The 18,248-nt window shown below is 39.5% G+C and overlaps 1 long non-coding RNA gene across 1 annotated transcript in view; it reads left to right on the top strand.

The window, feature by feature from the left end:
* Positions 1-763: 763 nt before the first annotated feature.
* LOC125326961 overlaps positions 764-18,248 on the top strand; it is a 32,652-nt gene continuing 15,167 nt past the window's right edge. The window contains exons 1-2 of the long non-coding RNA XR_007204081.1: positions 764-852; positions 1,193-1,242. This is a non-coding gene — a long non-coding RNA (uncharacterized LOC125326961). The remainder of the gene's footprint in view (positions 853-1,192; positions 1,243-18,248) is intronic.

Genomic DNA, 18,248 nt, shown 5'->3' with positions numbered 1-18,248 from the left:
CTGGGATATCTTGAAGACTGTGACATTCAAAATCAAGATTTAAAGTCTGTTGGCAATCTATCCTGTTTCCTTAGTGAGCTTTGCCTCCCATTTTAAAAGTCTTTTGACAAAATGAGATTTTAGAGTCTGATAGAGACATATGCAATGCATTTGCGCTTGCCTATGAGAGGGAGCAATCTGATTTTTATTTATGCCTTAACATATGCTATGCACGAGGCGAAGGATTGCTATAGGGGCTGCACACGTGCTGGGAGCCCTGTCCCGGGGAGGCTTCGCCTGGCAGCCGATCAGGGCAGAGAAAGCTTCCGCGATCAGGCTGCGAACAACCCCCCCTTGCTGATGGGGCAGGTGCCCCGATGCCTGGGGAAAAATGCCCGGGAAATCAGGCTATGGGAGGAGCCTTAGCACATAAAAGCGCTTAACTACGACACAGCCAGGGCCATTTTACTTGGGTTTCTTGGGGGGAGTGGGGGCTTGCCCGGAGGGTCAGCTTGCCCCCGGCTTTTTCTCCCTGCGGTCCTGCTTCTTCCCTAGCTGTGTTCCCTGTCCGCACTGTCCTGTCCTGCCCCGCTGCGCTGCTTCCCCGAGGCAGCTCGTCGCCGCGACCACCTCGTGCCGCGCTGCTCCCCGGCGGAGCGGCCGCAGCAGCCGCGCCCGACCCGGAGAGCCGCAGCTGCTCCGGGAGCGCTCCCGTGGGCACGGCAGCCGGTCCTTCCCGACGGGAGGGACACGCGGCCGGCTGCTGTTTGGAAATCGCGCCCGCCCGCCCCGGGAGGCACGCAGACTCATCCCAGCTTGCGGCACACACGCTCCGTCTGCCGAGCTGACACCGACGGCGCCCGGGGCACAGCGGTAACGATCTGTCCCGGTGTTCTGTTTCTGTCTCTGTCTCTCTTTTCTCCTCTTTGCTCTCTTTCCTATCCCCCTTCGGTAGGAACACTTATCTCTCTTTATCAGTAAAAAGTTCTCAGATATAATATTGCCCCGTTTGCGCTTTATTTTCGTCCGAGAAATCTATCAAAAAGAATCCTCCCCTTTTACAGCGGGACGGGGCAGCCTACTAATGTCTTCATAACTCCATCAACAAATTTTATCTCTTTACAACACTGCTGTTTAAATAATCAATTTCAAAGTGAGCAAAAAGTTCAAACAAATGTTTAGAGCTTAACTGTTGTTTCTCTTGCCTGCTCAGGCCAATGCTGTCCATGATATATTGAATAGTCCTCATAGAGAAAGTACGAGGTAAGTCTTTCACGTTTCCGTATCATTTAGCTGTATACAAACTGATCATTATGTTTTACATCAAGCCTTAATGAGGACTGCAGTTGCTGGTCTGTTCTTATGACTGAAGTATAGAATTTCCTGTTATTCCATTTCATGGTGATGCATATTCTATATTGTCTCATGAAATACGGAAAGAAAGAAAAAAAAGAAAAAGGAGTGAATTCTAGATTCCAGATAAAAGGGAGTAAATAAGAACATTACTTTATCTTGAGCATCAGTGGGTTGCCAGCAGCCTTCTCTGAAATAAGCCTAAGGCAATTGAACAAGTAATACTGTTGAAGACCAATGGAAGCACAAAACACAGAGTACTCTAAGTCTCAAACTATAACTTTTCTGAGATAATGAACCTCTGATAATACAAACAAATTCTAGCTGGCAAATAATTCCCTTTCATGTTAGTGATGTTTCAAGAAATCAAATAATGTAACCACAAAACAGTCAGCAGCCTTAATCTGCAGGATGCCAGGTGAGAATTATAGGCAAAATTGAAGGATGCACAATTCAAGTGGGCTTGGGGAAGTGTATTAAATCACAAGGATTTCAAGTTTTAAAAAAATAGATCTGTGGGCTACTGCCATTTACAGCCTACTCAGCCTGGGAATTAGATCTTGATGATGTATGGTAGCTATTAAATTGTGGAAAGTAGGGTTATGCTCTGGTCCCTACAGAGCCACTAATTGAGTTGTTCCTATATTAATGGGTAAATGTTGAATATAGCTATGGAGACTAAAGATATACAGTTCTGTATATGATGGTATAAGCACAGACTCAGAGCAAATTTGGCATTTATCAGCCTCCTATGGTCCCCATCCTCCAGTAAGATTTCAACTACTTCAGTAAATGATGACAAATGCTTGAAGCCAAGATATGTGAAGAATGAAATTATTTTTTCAAAGTTAATTCCTCCAAAGAATCATCACCTTAAAGGTTACTGTCAAAAGCAGGTGGATTGAGTTTTGCTACATACTGGGGAAGAAGGAGATATGTGTGTGAGAGAAATATGGGCTATACTTGCAAGGAGTTTTTTGTATTTTTTGGTTTGACAGTTTTGGAGTAGACAGTTTTTTGTTTTGCTAAGTAGGACTTTGAATATAGTAACTTTAATTATCTTTGCTGCCATTATCACATTGTTTTTACCTATGCAGTTGTTTTATCTTTATGTTTTATAGATCAGGATTCAAATTCAATGTTACAGAATTATGAAAAATAATGTGTGAGAAAAAACTTAAGAGTTCATCTAATTAAGCTTCCTGTTAAAATCTGCTTATTAGGCACAAACACTAAACCCAAACCAAAAATTCTGGAACAGCAAAATCACTGAAGAGGAAGAAAGAAACCAAACCCAAACCATTCTGTTTCCTAGGGAATGTTTCAAAACAAAAAGAAAGGAAGCTTTCCTTTCATGCCAACAGCCAATACAGCAACCTTGTGCAGACAGACTTGTTGCGTTTTCAAGCAAAAAACTAAATTAGGAAAATCAACTTTAAGAATGAAATGTTGTCAAATTATTCTGAGAATGATGAAAATCAAGTTTTTTGTATCATGTTTATATTATTTTGTTTCCAGACATGATTAGGAGTCTGGAGATTGTTAAGAAAAAATGTTAAAACTTATTTTTAGATTCTCTGTTAGTCACTTTCGTTATTCAGCTAAATTTAACATCCCTTCATATTCTTGATTTCATTACCTTCAGAAAGACAGACCTTATGTAAACTACTTGCCAAAAAAATTTCATTCCAGTTGTTTTGTTCAGAATCTCCTGATGGGAATCCATGCTCTTCCTGTGTGAAAGGGCTTGCTTTGGAATGAAGGCATAACATTTAAACTCCCCATCTATCCCTTTGCTTGCATACCTTTGTGAAAGGCAAAACACTTAAAAGGAACAGCTTGGATTTTTTAGCAACTAACGAGCGTACTAATAGAATTTACTTTTTCCTCCCTTTTGTATTTCTTCTGCAGAAAGGAAAGCTAATGTTACATATTGCTGCTTCTCATAAATACTTTGCAAATATCATCTTCCAAGACAATTTTAAGTTACAGCTACAGACCAATCATTAATTTTAGCCCTGGAGTGATTCCACAGATGTAATTAACCCCAATGCTGCTTATTAGATCTAGTGATGAACAAATCTCTAAAGGGCCCTCAAAGTGAAAAGGCAGCTAATTCTAGAACATCTGCACCTTTGACATGAGGAAAACACTGACCAAGCTCCTGGCTTTAGCCAGTGACAAAACGGTTAGGTATCATATTTCAAAATTTAGAATAATCTGAAAATTTTGCAGACTTCCAATGACAGATATAAAATATCACAGCTCTATACTCAGCATATTTCAGTTCTGACTCAGTGAAATGCATTGGAAAAACTAGAGCAAAACTACTAATAAAAAGAGCTTCTAGAGAAGAAGTAACAATGGTATATTCTTCATTCTTACTGCACATTTTCCAGTACTACCATTTTTAGTCCTATGGATTTAGACAGTGACTCAGTGTCAGGTATCTATGCAGAGAAGTTTAGATTTCCACATGGCCAGAAAGCCCAGTGCTACTATTCATGCACAGTGACACATAAGTCTAGGACACATTAAACTCCTGTGGATGCAACATACAGATATCACAGCGTATCTGACAGGTGGCTCACGTTGCATCTGCCACCGTTCTGACGTGTGCTAGACAAATGCAGTTCAGCTTTCCTTTCGCAAGTCTATGAAGCAGACCAGTCAGGTACAGGAAGGGAGAAGGGTTGCACAAATCGATTCTTCCTGTCCACTTTCCCCATTTGTAAATCAATTATTTCAAAGCAATTGTCTCCCTGCTGTGCTCAGTTCTTCTCAAGAGGTGATGTGGTTCAGAATTAGCCTCTCTGTATGGAAATGGCAGGTCGACATTCTTAGAACAGAGAAGCCAGGCTGCTCATTCCACACAACAGGAGTAAAATCACTGAAAAGAATAAGCAGTTCTAGGGCCCAAATTGAATGGTTATTAAAGCCCTGTTTCTGTTAAAGATATGCTTTGAGAGTTCAAATTAAGTGATTTTAATTTTACCTCTCTAACAGAGTTTTTCTCAAATTCTCTTTAACGTTATTTTCAAGAAGAGGTGTTTATAACCTACCTGTCTAACCATCCAGGTCCTTGGTAGCTTGGTATTACCTGAATCTGAATCTATAGACAAAAAAACCATTTTTCTGCTTCTTTGTATTTATTATCAAAATGGTGTTCATTGAGATTCCCATTCAGTTCTTGCACTCTGACAGAATTTGTCCAAAGAGTGCCAATCCATACAGACTGTTGTAACTGTGAGATAGAAATGGGTCTTCTTTTGGACTGCTAGGAGAAGTGGGACAAAGTGTGTTAAGGAAAATAAATGGTATCCTGGGCTTCATTAGGAAAAGCATTACCAGCAGGTTGAGGTCCTTCTTTTGTCCTAAACACTGGTCACTGTATCTAGTTTCACGCCTGGAATACTGTGTCTTGTTCTGGGCTGCCAAACACAAGGGAGACATGGAGCTAATGGAGGGAGTCCAGTGAAGGGCCACTAAGTTGATGAAGGGATTGGAACACCTCTTGCGTGAGGAAAGACTAAGACAGATGTGACTGTTTAGCCTGGAGAAGAGAAGGCTCAGGTTTGGGGTCTTATCAATGTGTACAATTATTACTTGAAAGGAGGATTCAAGCAAGTGGGAGCCAGGCTCTTTTCTATGGTGTCCAGTGGCAGAAAAAGAGGTAATGCACTCTAGCTGGAACACTGGAGGTTTTTCTGAATATCAGAAATTTTTTTTTTACCGTGAGGGTAACAGAGCACTGGCACAGGTTTCCCAGAAATGTTGTAAAGTCTCCGTGCTTGGAGATATTCAAAAACCATGTGGACATGATCCTGAGCAACCTGGTCTAGGTGGCCTTGTTTTAGCAGGGATTGTTGGGCCAGATGACCTCCAGAGGTCTCTTCCAACCTCAGCCATTCTTAGATTCTGTGACATGAAACTGTAAGGAAGCTGTCAATTCAGATCAAACTTATACCAGATTTTCACTATTCATATGAAGCTGAAAGGCTCAAACATTCCCCATGATTCAAACATAACTATTGCATTGAACTTTCAGACAAGACTTTCAGACTTTCAGTCTTGGTCAATGCTATTATTAAAGATACATTTTGATTTGTTTACTTTTTACTATGTTAGATAAATGCAGAATTGCGCATTCATTTAAACTGAAAAATCAGCCAAAGAAAAAATTTCAGGATAGGTTCCAATATACTGAGTTAAGATCTGCAGCATGGAATATCACCAATAAGCACATTGTCTGAAGTTACTCAGTAAATTGCAAATAACCTAGTTTTGCCAAATGTTCATACCAGATAATGGAGCTTTCAAATTCAGAGAGTAGGTACTTTCACCAGCACTCATTTGTATTTGCAATATTTCTTTGATATTTTGGAGCCAAAACATCTGAGCTGAGGAAACTGTAAACTCCATATAGCTGGTGGAAAACCTAGGAGCTTTTTGATGTGACTTTTCGATTGCCTTTCCTAGGAGATCCCCTTCTAAATCATGTTTCTTTGAGAATGTATGTGGAGGACCAGAGTGTCTCCTGTAGGTCATGTGTTCTGAACAATCAGTGTTGTCTCAGCTCCTTTATCTTCTGCAAGTGTCTCTGCTTTAACTCCTTTGCTTTCACCCATGAGATTTAGCTGGACATCAAAGGTACATAACACAGAATAAAGAGGCATTAGTTTAAGTTGCCAATTTAAAAGTATTCATAGATAAGCATTCTTGAGATATTATCAAAACTAATACAGTCAATGACATGCTTTAAAAAGGGTCCTGAAAGTGCTTCTATATTCAACTAGATAAGAGTGAAATAGTAATTTCAGGAATTTCACAGTGAATCTAATATTTCAACCAAGTGCTAGCCACAGGGAAAAAAATTATATATGCTTATATAAGTCATGACCATTTCAAAAGGAAATGCTTTATAAAGAGCAGAAAGCATCATGGGTAACAATTCAAATTACCATGTCGGCAGCCCTAATTAAATTTCGCTGAACTTACCATATGAGATAGTGGCTAAGGGAAAAAAAGTTCATATATTTTGTACATCTCTTATAAAGTATGCCACATTCATGCTTTTCCCTTTTCTTGGATTCATTATTAGAGATTTGGAGGTGCCTTCCATGCTAATGGGAAATCAAAACTGAGTAAAGCCATAGAAATACAGATTTTCAGATGAAATAACCTAAACTAGCACAACGTTTTTTCAGTTCTATAATCTCAGAACTGAAGCCTGACAACTACTGTGATAAATTCAACATCTTTCTCTTTTTACATGTGCATCCAGAGACAGAACTACTAGTCTGGCCTAAGCTTTATAAGGGGGATGAGAAGAATGAAAAATGTAATATGATTGAACCTTGTGTTTCTGAAAAAAAAGTAAAAAAATAAATATAATCCTAATGGATTAGGAGTTTTCATTTATATTTCAACTCCTGCATGTATCCACTTAGGGACTCAGTGTAGTATTCTCATGCATCTGGTATGGAACAACTACACTAATAGGTAAGATAGGCTTGGGGTGTTTTTTATGTACTGTCCAAAAATCCTTTTTTCATTTCTTGTAGGGAAAGCTGAAATTAAAAAAAAAAAAAAAAAAAATCAGAAAACCCAGCCAATACAAAACAAACAAAAAACCAAAAAAAACCTCACCCCCAAAAAATCCCCCTAAGGATTCTAGAATAATAAAGGACCAAGATTAATGAGTACAACATTACCCACAATGCTCCAGAGTAAGATCAGAATTCAAATTCTGATTCTGCAACCTCCAAGGAAGGGATTTACGCTGTTATTTTCTCCTGCAGTATGCTTAAACAAGGTTGAACAAAGGTGTGCCATGGAAACAGTTTTAGTTCTTAAAGAGATTAAGCATTCACCAGGCCAAGCTGTCTTTAACTGCTAAAGACTGTCACCTCAGATGTTAGGTAACTAATTATTAATCCCTAGTGAAAATCAGGTTATAGAGATGCTTAAACTTGTGATCGTGTGAGACAGTTGATTCAAAATAGGGTGTTCTCTGTCAGCCACTGAGAGAACCATTCTATGTCATGTTTGAAGTCCCTTTCAGATTATTTTTAGACCAGTTTTCTGCTTATAAAATATTTCAGTTTCAAGGAATCAGCATTTTCCTGTGAAGAAAAAATAATGTCTTATGATTTTCCAATCGCCTTTATTTTGATATATTTCAAGTTGTTGAAAAGCAAAGTTCATCTCTGGGAATTGCTTAAATGGAAGAAAAAAAAAATCTGGTGAAACTTATTATAAAGGATAGATATTAATTCATTCTTATGGCCCAGCACTCCCCTCTGGAGAAGTAAATTCTAATATTAACACAGTGGTGAACGTATTGTTCAGCACATTTGTATTTGTTACTGACCAGATAATATCCAGGCACTACTTCATAGTGTCATTGGATCTAAATTATCAGGGACTCTGTTGTAAATAATGGATGACATACAGAAAACCTGTTGTAATTTGCTGGAAAATGTCCACATTTTCTCCATCAGAAATGAGTTGTGTAAGGTGGCAATGAACTGGAAAATACAGATTGTAATTAAAGAAGACCTAATCAGTTGGGAAACTGAATGAATTCAATAGGAGAACCTTCCACAGTCTGTAGTTACTCAAATGTGCCTCTGTTAGTATATCACTACTTTCTGAGGTACGTTTCTTTGCATCCATTTCCCAAATGAATTCCCCTATTCACATTTGTCTCCCCAAACAGCCTTCTTCAATTTAGAGTGATACAACTATCCCACTTCAGGTAAAGAGAACTCTAGACAGGCCTTAGCAACTCACATAGGCACAAAGCAGTAAAGCACTGAGTAGAGCTGTGCATGGAATCAAAACATTTGTTCTTTTGCTCTGCAAAGGTAGAGTTTGACAGTATAGGTTTGCTGCTGAAATGTGTAACTTGTTTTTGAAGGCGGGGCCAATTCACTCTCCTGTGGTGGGAGCTCTGTTAGGAAGTCCTTGCTGTAAGAAAATGTTAACTTTCTCCTTAGGCTACTTTGCAGAAATGGCATAAAAAAGACCTAACTTGGACAACTTCTGCTTTTATTAATGACCCCTTGAAAAGGAATGGGAAGCTTTGTAGAAAGGTCAGTGATGAAAGAAAAATGTGAAATATAATTACAATGGAAAAATTTCTCTTAACCAAATGTGACCATCCATCATCAGCTCTTAGTTTTATGCTTTCAAACATGCTGTTTTCTGCACTCTTAATACTATTTTACATATGTAAAATTTCTTCCAGGCACCATATGACCATAAAAAGAACAGTTTTTAATTTCTAAGATTATATAATGAAAAATTTATATTGGCTCAAGACCTTGCAGAACTCTGACCAGTCAGATTATGTATTGCAGGTGTTCTCAGTGAGCAATGTCTCTCCACTCAGAAGCTATGAGTTAAAAGGTTTAAAAATAGTGTTATTGAGGAAATACAATAAAACACCAGCTTGGGAAAATGAATAAATATCAGCAGGAAATGTGATTACTGCAGCCAGTGTAGTTGCCAAAATTCCCAAACCTGGTCATTTCAGTGATCTACTTGTGAGGCTGATGGGGTGCTAGGTCCTGCCTTTCTCCACTGTTTTTTGGTTGTTTTTTTTTTGTTTTCTCTCTTCACTGTGCATTCAAGTTTATCAGCAACTTACAGGCATGTTTGGGTAAGGACGAGTCTAATGGGTTAGCTAGTTACACAATTATAACAGTTATACTAGTTAGAAATAATCTCTTGACACAGTGAAACTGAACAGTAGGCTGACATTTAGGCCTCTGGTTTTGGCATATTTGCCCCAAGAATCAGTCCCCAGACTCAGTCACACACATGCCTCACTTTACGGTTCCAAGCTACACTAATTGTCTTGAGGGAGACTTTTCCTCATGTCATTTCCAGAGAGAAACTGGCATAATTCACAAATCCAGATTTGTCTGCATAATGGAACTCTGTTGAATATGGCCATGGTCCCTTTCTATGTTGCCTTAACCAGCACTGAAGTCCAGAGGGCTTATGGACTTCAGCATACACTGCCTATGGCACAAGGCATACCAGGTGCTGGCTTCTCACCACACCTACCCCAGACATTAAAAACAGTGGCCTCCAAATCGCTGAACTCCTGTGATCTGAGAAACGATAGATTTAACAGATCCGCCACTGTGTGAAGAGACAGTTGACCCCTGATGACCTGTCTGAGCACAGCTAAGCTGATGGCCAGAGAATGTGAACTGTCTGTAGAGATTCTTATGCTTATGTCACAGTAATTTGGGGCCATGTCCTCACAGGGCATGCACTATCCACATAGTCAAACACCTGCTCCAACATTAAATCTTAAAAATGTTTTAACAAATCGGCATACTTTGGTAAAGACCTGACCCACATAGAAATGCATCAACTCATCGATTCTTGAGATGCCTTCTCTTCAATGGGGACACTCTCAGAAAATTAGGTAAGTCCTCTTATTAAACAATGGGGAGATGTAAAGTGACCTCTCTTTTTCAGGTCCCCAGGTTGAATTAGTTACATTTATTGGAGATATTTATTTTTTTAAGGGATTTACTCAGCTCTCTCTTCTTTATAATTGAAGAATGATTATGTATTTATACATAGTCAGCTGTTATTTCCTTGATAGCCACTGTTGTCCGCAGGCTAAAAGGAAAGGAAAAGGAGAAAGGAAAAAAGAATATTAGTTCCAAGAAACTAAAGGGACTGAATCACAGTTTGGGCACTTTCTCTTGGGCACTGTTGGTGTAGCAGCAGCAGTAGCCAGAAGCAGTATTATGTTTGCAGGTGGAGAAGAAGGAGGAATTACTCTGTTTCACCTCCTCTTAAAAATTTAGAGTTTCAGTTCACTCTGCAATAAGCCAGGCTGTGACAGGAACAGGCACAAGAGGGAGTCAACTGTATTTGCATGTTACCCCAACTACTGCTGTCTGATTAGGGCTTGGTGGTGGTGTCCTGTAGACTGGTTCTATCCCAAGATTACTAGCTGCAGTGTGCTGATCTACATTATCAAGGGCCAAAGAGCACCTAGCTGAATAATACAGTACTCATACTGGTTTCTGGAGTTGGGATTCATCCTTCAGCTCCACACTGAAGCCAGAGCACTTCCATCCTGGTTTTTCCTATTCTAATTCTAATTCTAGCATTAGGTTAGGTTGAGAAGACCTAATTCAATGAACTTGCCTTTTTTTTATGTTTTGAATCATTGAGGCAGAAAGCTATTCACTGACTCATTGCTGTAAATCTCACAGCTATTGGTCTGGAGGAAGTGCTCAAAGTGGCTTCCTAATGACATCACAACACCACTAAGAAAGAAGCTAAACACTCCAGATTGTTTAGGAATTCAGAAAGTCAGGCCAGTGCTGCTTTATCACTGAGATAATCACTGTGCTAACTTGTGAAAAGTATTGATTGAAGTTCAGCAAGGCCAAGTGCAAGATGCTGAACCTGGGTTGGAGTAATCCCAAGCACAAGTGCAGGCTGGACAGAGACTGGATTGATGGAAGCCTAGTGAAGAAAGACTTGGGGGTGTTGGTTGATGAGACACTCATTGTTACCTGGCAACGTGCACTCACAGCCCCGAAAGCTAAACGTATTGTGGGCATCCAAAGCAGTGTGGGCAGCAGGGTGAGGGAGGGGATTCTGCGCCTCTGATCTGGTGAGACTCACCTGGAGTGCTACATCCAGCCCTGGGGTCATCAACACAAGATAGACATTTACCTGTTTGAACGACTCCAGAGGAGAGCCACTAATCTGATCAAAGGGCTGGAACACCTCTCCTAGCTGAGGCTGTCCAGCCTGGAGAAGAGAAGACTTCAGGGAGGCCTTATGGCACCCTTCCAGTACATGAAGGGAGCATACAAAAAAACTGGAGAGGGACTTTTTATTTACTGTGTAGTGACAGGACAAGGGGGGATGGCTTCAAACTGAAATAGAGTAGATTTAGATTGGCTATTAGGAAGAAATTCTTGACTGCAAAGGTGATGAGGCACTGAAGCAGGTTTTGCAGAGAAGTTGTGGATGCCCCATCCTTGGAAGTGTTCAGCATCAGGTTAGATGGGGCTTTGAGCCACCTGGTCTGGTGAAAGGTGTCCCTGTCCATGGCAGGGGGGTTGGAACTAGATGATCTTTCAGGTCCCTTCCAGCCCAACCCATTCCGTTATTCTGTGACTGGAGAATTATTTTCTTCTCTATAGTTCTTTCTGGTTATACGTGAGAGTATGTCATATATTGATGAATGTGACCTACATTTAGAGGGTGCAAATGCAGCTGGAACTGAGGCACTTGCCCTTTCAGCTCTTGCTTGAGTCCCAGATTTCATGGGCAGGTCATGTTCCCTCTATGTTTCAGCTGCCAACTGTAATATAAATTTCATAATAATACTCACTTCTTCAGACTTTTTGTCCATCTTAGTTTCAAAGACTGGATGGGGATGACGTGTGGCTTTATCTGCGCAATGCTGTAGAGCTTAGCCCAGTAGGGACCCGTAAATGACACTGTAGTAAAGAAACTCTTCCGTGCAGTCCTTTCTTGTAGCTCCCAGCACTACAGTAATGGGCTTTATTTCATCTGGTATTTTCCTGACAGGATTCAGTTTCAACATACCGTTTCTATTGTGGCAGTTCATGATGCCAGATACACTGATATTATGAGGAGATGCACATTCTCCCTGTGGTGATAGGAAAGATGTAGCAAGTTCCTACCGTGTGGCTGATTTGTTGGGGTCCCTCCCCCCGCCGTGTAGCCCTGGGAGAGGGGCCCTGGGGGGGGAGACACGGGGTTTCCCTGCCCCTGGTCAGCCTCGTTCCCCATTGGTTGGTTTGTGTTCCCCTGCGTGGGCAGAAGGACCCTCGGGTCCCGTGATTGCCGCAGTTCCTTGGCAGAACCCCGGCCGTGCAGCTGGAGAAATAAACATCTCTCTGAAACATCTATCAAGAATCGGTCCGTATCTATTTCTTTTCCACGGGCCTCGTTGTTTGATACATCATGTTACAGAATCCCCACTGTAACAGCTGATCTCTCAATCTTAGTCTCCTAGTGAGATATTTTTCGTGTTTGTTACCACACAATATGTTTGTGATTGCATTGCTACCCTTAACAGATTTTTTTTTTTAATGGGAAATAGCCCAAAATTAAAATATTTATTTGGAAATAACCATTTGATACTCTGAGCAATTTAATTCTTTCTTCTTTCACCTGCAAGTTTTTTATCTTGCTTTTCTCTGCTTCACAAAGCTCTTAGTTTTTTTCTTGATGAAGTGATAAGGAGACAGCTTGGCTTATACACATAACAAAAACCACATACCAGAATAATTTTTATCATTGAAGCTGCATTAAAGCTGAAATTACTGGGGTATCATTGGTCTGTACGCTCTACAAAACCTTATAATGTCCATGAGAAACCGGCCAGGACACTGTGAAAGTTATTAACTCAAACACTCCTGACTAGCATTTTAAGCTCGGTGTTTTCTAGGCTTATGTGTTCATTAATACTGGATAAACTCCCCTCTTAAAAGTGGTCATTTATCTTTGGCTAAATGAAATGGGATCACAGAGAGAAATTACATTTAGAACAAAATTAATTATGCTAATTTTAACTCTAGATGTTCTTAAATTTTTATATCATTGTGTTGCTGGCCTTAAAAATTCAGACATTTGTAAACACATAATTTAACAAAAATAGAAACAAACAAAAAATATAATCTGCTTACGGAGTTGTCTGAAAAATGTTTAGAAAAATGAAAATAAAATACAGCTTTTTCTAAAAAACAGTGAATTTCAAGCAGTCCCAATGAGGTTCTTTTCTATTACCCCACAATTCATAAAAAGGATCCTTTTTTTCAATGACCAGGTATGGTGGGAGTAGAGGCAATCATATAGCAGAAGTCAGAGAACAAGTCATGTTCCATTATACTTACGAAATTGATGGTGTGATGGTTTTTAATCATTTCTACAGACCATGATATCCTGTTTATCTAGAGCAGTAATACTGATTTTCAGTTATATTGAACTCTTCAAGCTAACGTGGATAAAATCCTAAAGAGGCAAATATTTCAGCAAAGAATTTCTCCATTTATATCCAGAACTGACTGTTCTTTACCAGATCATCTAATGTACAAGTTTTCTAAGTAGTGCAGCTTTGATATTGACTTGGCAAAAGCAGAATGTAAATACACTGTCCTTATATAATTTGTATGTGTACATTTTCATTCCATAGATTAAGTAAAATTATAAATCAGTGGAAATTCTGAAGGCTATTTTTCATTCTTATTGAACTTCTGCACAGTTCCTCATCCATAGCTTTTAAATTACCTTCCAAGCATGAAAGTCATCCCTACCTTTTGCAGAAGAAGATGCTAGTGCACAGAAAGGAGCAATTAATCCCAAACTCTCACAAGGCATCAGCATGACAGACCTTCTACAGCTTCCCCACGAGGGGAAGGGGGGCAGGTACTGATTCCTTCTCTCTGGTGACCAGTTACAGGATCTGAGGGAACAGCATGAAGCTGGATCAGAATAGGTTTACGCTGAATACTAGGAAAAGGTTCTTCATCCAAAGGGTGGCTGGGCACTGGAACAGGCTCCCCAGGGAGTGGTCACAGCCTGACAGAGTTCAAGAAGTGTTTGGACAATGATCTCAGGCATGTGGTGTGATTTGGGGGTTGTTCTGTGCAGGGCCAGAAGCTGGACTTGATGATCCTTGTGGCTCCTTTTCTATTCAGGAGATTCTATGATTCAATGGTTCTAGATGCCAGCCATATTGCTGTTTGAAAAAAGGTAGATAAACTCAGCTTTAAAGTTAATTTGTATTTCACTGATACTTAAACTACACACACAAAATATGGAAGCTTACCTGAGTAAACTGACTTGCATGTCCAAAATTGCCATCGTTATCTTTAAACACCTGTTAAGATACTCAATTCCACATACGATAGTGTGAACAAATAATTAGGAATGTAATGGTGAGCAATTAAATGTTTCATTACATGTGTCAGCATGAAAAAATTATGAATCCTGTTTACAAGTCTCTCTGAGAGGTAGGACAGACACTGGTTATAAGTGCAGATATGTTATGATAACAAAACAGGTACTGCTAAGATATCTATTTCTTATACATGGTTATTCTTCTAAACTACTGCCCATAGACATTACTTTTCATATGAGAAATGGACATATGAAATGTTCACTTTTTGGCTATATCATCTGTCAAAACGTGTCTCATTCCATATGTAACCACCTTTGGAAATCACTGTTATGTTTCATACTTGGTCTAAATTTATAACCTTTAATTTCCCTGTATGGTTCAGGATACTCTATTAATTTATGCAGCTCTTTCTTAGTATGTTTCATAAGTGCCTTGAAATAACTTGTTTAATGGAAAATGTTAAGTCTTGAAATGTGACCTTGCATAAATTTCTTTTCTCTGTAAGAGTAGGTGGCTCACCTTTTGTTATTTTTTCTCAATTACATAAACACAGGGGTTACTTCTATGGCTTAAGGTCTTGGAAACAGTTAATACACTAAAAAAAATAATGTAAAGTATTACTAGGCCTTCTTGCTGCCATCAAAATTGCATTTAGTCCACATATAAAATAGCCAAGATTTGGATTTGTTAGGACAGCCTTCTGCAAGGCTTTTTTTAATTTCAGGTATTTCGAGTCTGTAAGTTGCTCTTATGTTTTTGGAATGCAAATGAATTCTAATTTAAGGACAATGGTGGATTCAAATGTAAGAAAATGTCCATGTGTTTTTGATGATAGCTTACATACTAGACAGTGCCAAAGATTTGAAGCCCTGTGTTCCAGGGAGAAGAAACACCAAAAAAACCATACCAGTAAAATAACTCAGACTTTGGCAGATTTTTATAAGAGGGAAGAACAGAGGGTTCTACCAAGGTGAGTGTTAAATATAGCAAAAATGCTCTTAGTTTGATTGGGCCACTTTGCACTAACTCTGAAAGGATGTTAATGACCGCTGATAGTGAAGGGCAATGAAACAATTATACACTTCTATTTAAATAATGCATTTGCATTCTGAAAAATGATCAGTCATCAACTTTGCAAGCTGCATCTCAATCACTTCTTGTGATTCTGCTGCACTATATTTTTCCATTTTCCTTTTTAGCTCAAGATGAAAGTCATGAGACAATTGTGATTTTGTTCTGTGCATTGGAAAATACTTCAGTGGTAACTGACATGAGTACTGGGAGCTTTGTGTGGAGAGAGGGAGAAATGATAAGGGATAGGGATATGGAAGAAGAGAAGTTCTGCCCAGGGAGGGGGGAATAGAAGAAATGGATTTTTTTCTGAGAGTAAATACTTCTTTCTGCAGAAGAATTAATCACTCAGTTAAAAACAAGAGGGTCTGCTGGTTCACTATTGTAGAAACATCTAACTACAGTGAAATTAAAATTTTAATAGATGGGCTTGGAAGAGTTTTCAAAGCTATTGCAATTAGCAATAACTAAAGAGATTAAAGCACATGGTTTGGAAATATTTATTGTAGATTTTTTTTCCAAATCCTTGACACTCTTATCTGAAAAGCATCAATGTGAAACAGCAAATGGGGATTTCCTTTACCTTCTGCATAGGGAACATGTTTGGGACATGTGAGGAAAATGAGGAGTAGGAGTGAAGTGTGACATGCTTCAACAAGTATCCTCCAGCCTAATGGCTCCTGGAAAACAAAGTACTCATTTACCTTAGGATAGAAGCAGGGATCAAAAGGGGACCAGGAAATGGAAAGGGAATATAAAAGCAGCTTAGGGGTAGTCTGAATCTGGGTCACACAACACTGCTGTCTTCTATATGGTTTTTTTCCCCTGTCTTTTGCTGTTATTTAAGGGGGTGTACCCAATAGCCTGGCAAGTAGTTAAAATTCTAGGTTTATATATTCTGAGTTTCTTTTATTTACAGGTTGATATGTCTGAATATTTGATAGTCCTGATCCTTTGGATCCTGAACACAGCCACAGATCAGCTGCTGACTGCTGTAACTTCAGTAATTATAAGAGCTCTGAAAAAAACCCTGTTGGGACATACAACTCCTTGTTCTTGTACTGCTGTTTGCTTCTTTTTATATGCCAGGATGCATCAAGAATTAAATTGAATATTTTAGGGCATTCTAGCATATACTGTATTGATTGGGTTAATTATTCTTTATGTTCAAGGAGCTGAACCAATTGGTTTCCTTTTTGTTTTTAAATTTTGCCTTCTCCTTTCTTTGTAGTGAAATGTACAAGGGTAGCTTGTGAATTTCTCCAATTTTTATTATTTAGGAGGATAATTGGATTAAGCAGCTAGAATGAATTGGAATGAGTTCTTAGGTAACAGTGTTTTCTTGAACCATAGCAGATTTGAGGCAATAGAAGTGTAAAGACTTCATTCAACAAATTGCTAAACCTTATCTTCTGACAGAAAATCTTAATGAACCTCAAAGAAATTGCAGGTAGTTGTCATCTCCCGAGGTTGGAGTCTCTTGACATAATGCAGGGAAGAGATCCCAGAAAATATTTCAAGGAAAGGAATAGTTTACTGATTTACTTAGGATTTTATTTATTTTACTTTTTCTTTAATAGTTTTCAGTTTTCTTTTGAATCATGTGCTTACTAAGCAGGTGTAGATGCTGTGTACAAGAATGATGAAACATGGGAGAGAATTATAGCATGTGAAAAAGAAGACATAAAACAGTTAAATGTCAGTGAAACCAGAAATACAATGCTGTAAATGATCTGGAGAAAAGGTGAACAAAGGAAAACTTTGTAAGCTTGTGTCAGACACAGAAATAGCTAAAGTTTAATCCCTATTTTAGATCAGTGGTGTAAATGAATTAAACAGCATGTTATCTTGTTACTGTCAGAAGCAAACCAGAGTATTGAAGGAGAAACAACATTTTGCTGAATACTGCTGATGCATAAGTGACAGATGGATCTCCAGCTAGGGTCAATCAGAGGATGAGGGAGCAGAGACATGAGTGGGTGATCCCTTGCTGCATCTCTGCATGTCTTCCCAGCTTGGTCTGCTGTCTGGCCACACTGACCCCTGGGTGCACTGACTGCACCCACCAGTGTTGACATGGGATTGTTTCTGGAGACGAGTTGCATATATTATGTGTTTTGTATAGCCTCACAAGAGTGTGGCTAAGAAGAACAGTGGTATCCTGGGCTGCATTAGGAAAAAACATAGCCAGCAGGTTGAGGGGTGTCATCCTGCCCCTCTACTTGCCCTGGTGAGGCCATATCTGGAGTGCTGTGTCCAGTTCTGGGCTCCTCAGTCCAAGAGAGCTCCAAGTTGGAGCTCCTGTAGTGGGTCCAGTGGAGAGCACCAAAGATGCCAAGGTACTGAAGCATCTCTCTTACAAGGAAAGGCTGAGGGAGATGGGCCTGTTCAGCCTTGAGAAGAGACAACTGAGAGGGGACTTCATCAATGTCTGTAAGTATCTGAAAGAAGGGTGTCAGAGGATAGATCCAGTCTCTTCTCAGTGGTGCCAAGTAATAGCATAAGAGGCAACAGGCAGAAATGATGCACAGGAAGTTCCACCTGAATATGAGGAAGAATTTCTTTACTGCACGGGTGACCGCGCACTGGAACAGACTGCCCAGAGAGGTTGTGGAGTCTCCCTCACTGGAGATATTCAAGAACTGTCTGGATGCAGTCCTGTGCAGTTTTCTCTAGGATGACCCTGCTTGAGCAGGGAGGTTGGACCAGATGACCCACTGTCGTCCCTTTAAACGTTACCCATTTTGTGATTCTGTCATATTTAATCCATTTTCTTACTTAATTTCTAAATTTTCCATATATGTAACCATGAGTAGATATTTGGATTTGTGTCACTTCTTTTTGCCTGCATTGATTATAATGATGAAAACAGATAGCATTCACTTATATAGCTACTTCTGTGTTTGTTATTTTCTACAAA

The sequence above is a fragment of the Corvus hawaiiensis genome, chromosome 6, assembly GCF_020740725.1.
Source record: "Corvus hawaiiensis isolate bCorHaw1 chromosome 6, bCorHaw1.pri.cur, whole genome shotgun sequence".
NCBI lineage: Eukaryota > Metazoa > Chordata > Aves > Passeriformes > Corvidae > Corvus > Corvus hawaiiensis.
Note: the sequence above shows the minus strand (reverse complement) of the source record. Positions and strands in the feature narration are given on the sequence as shown.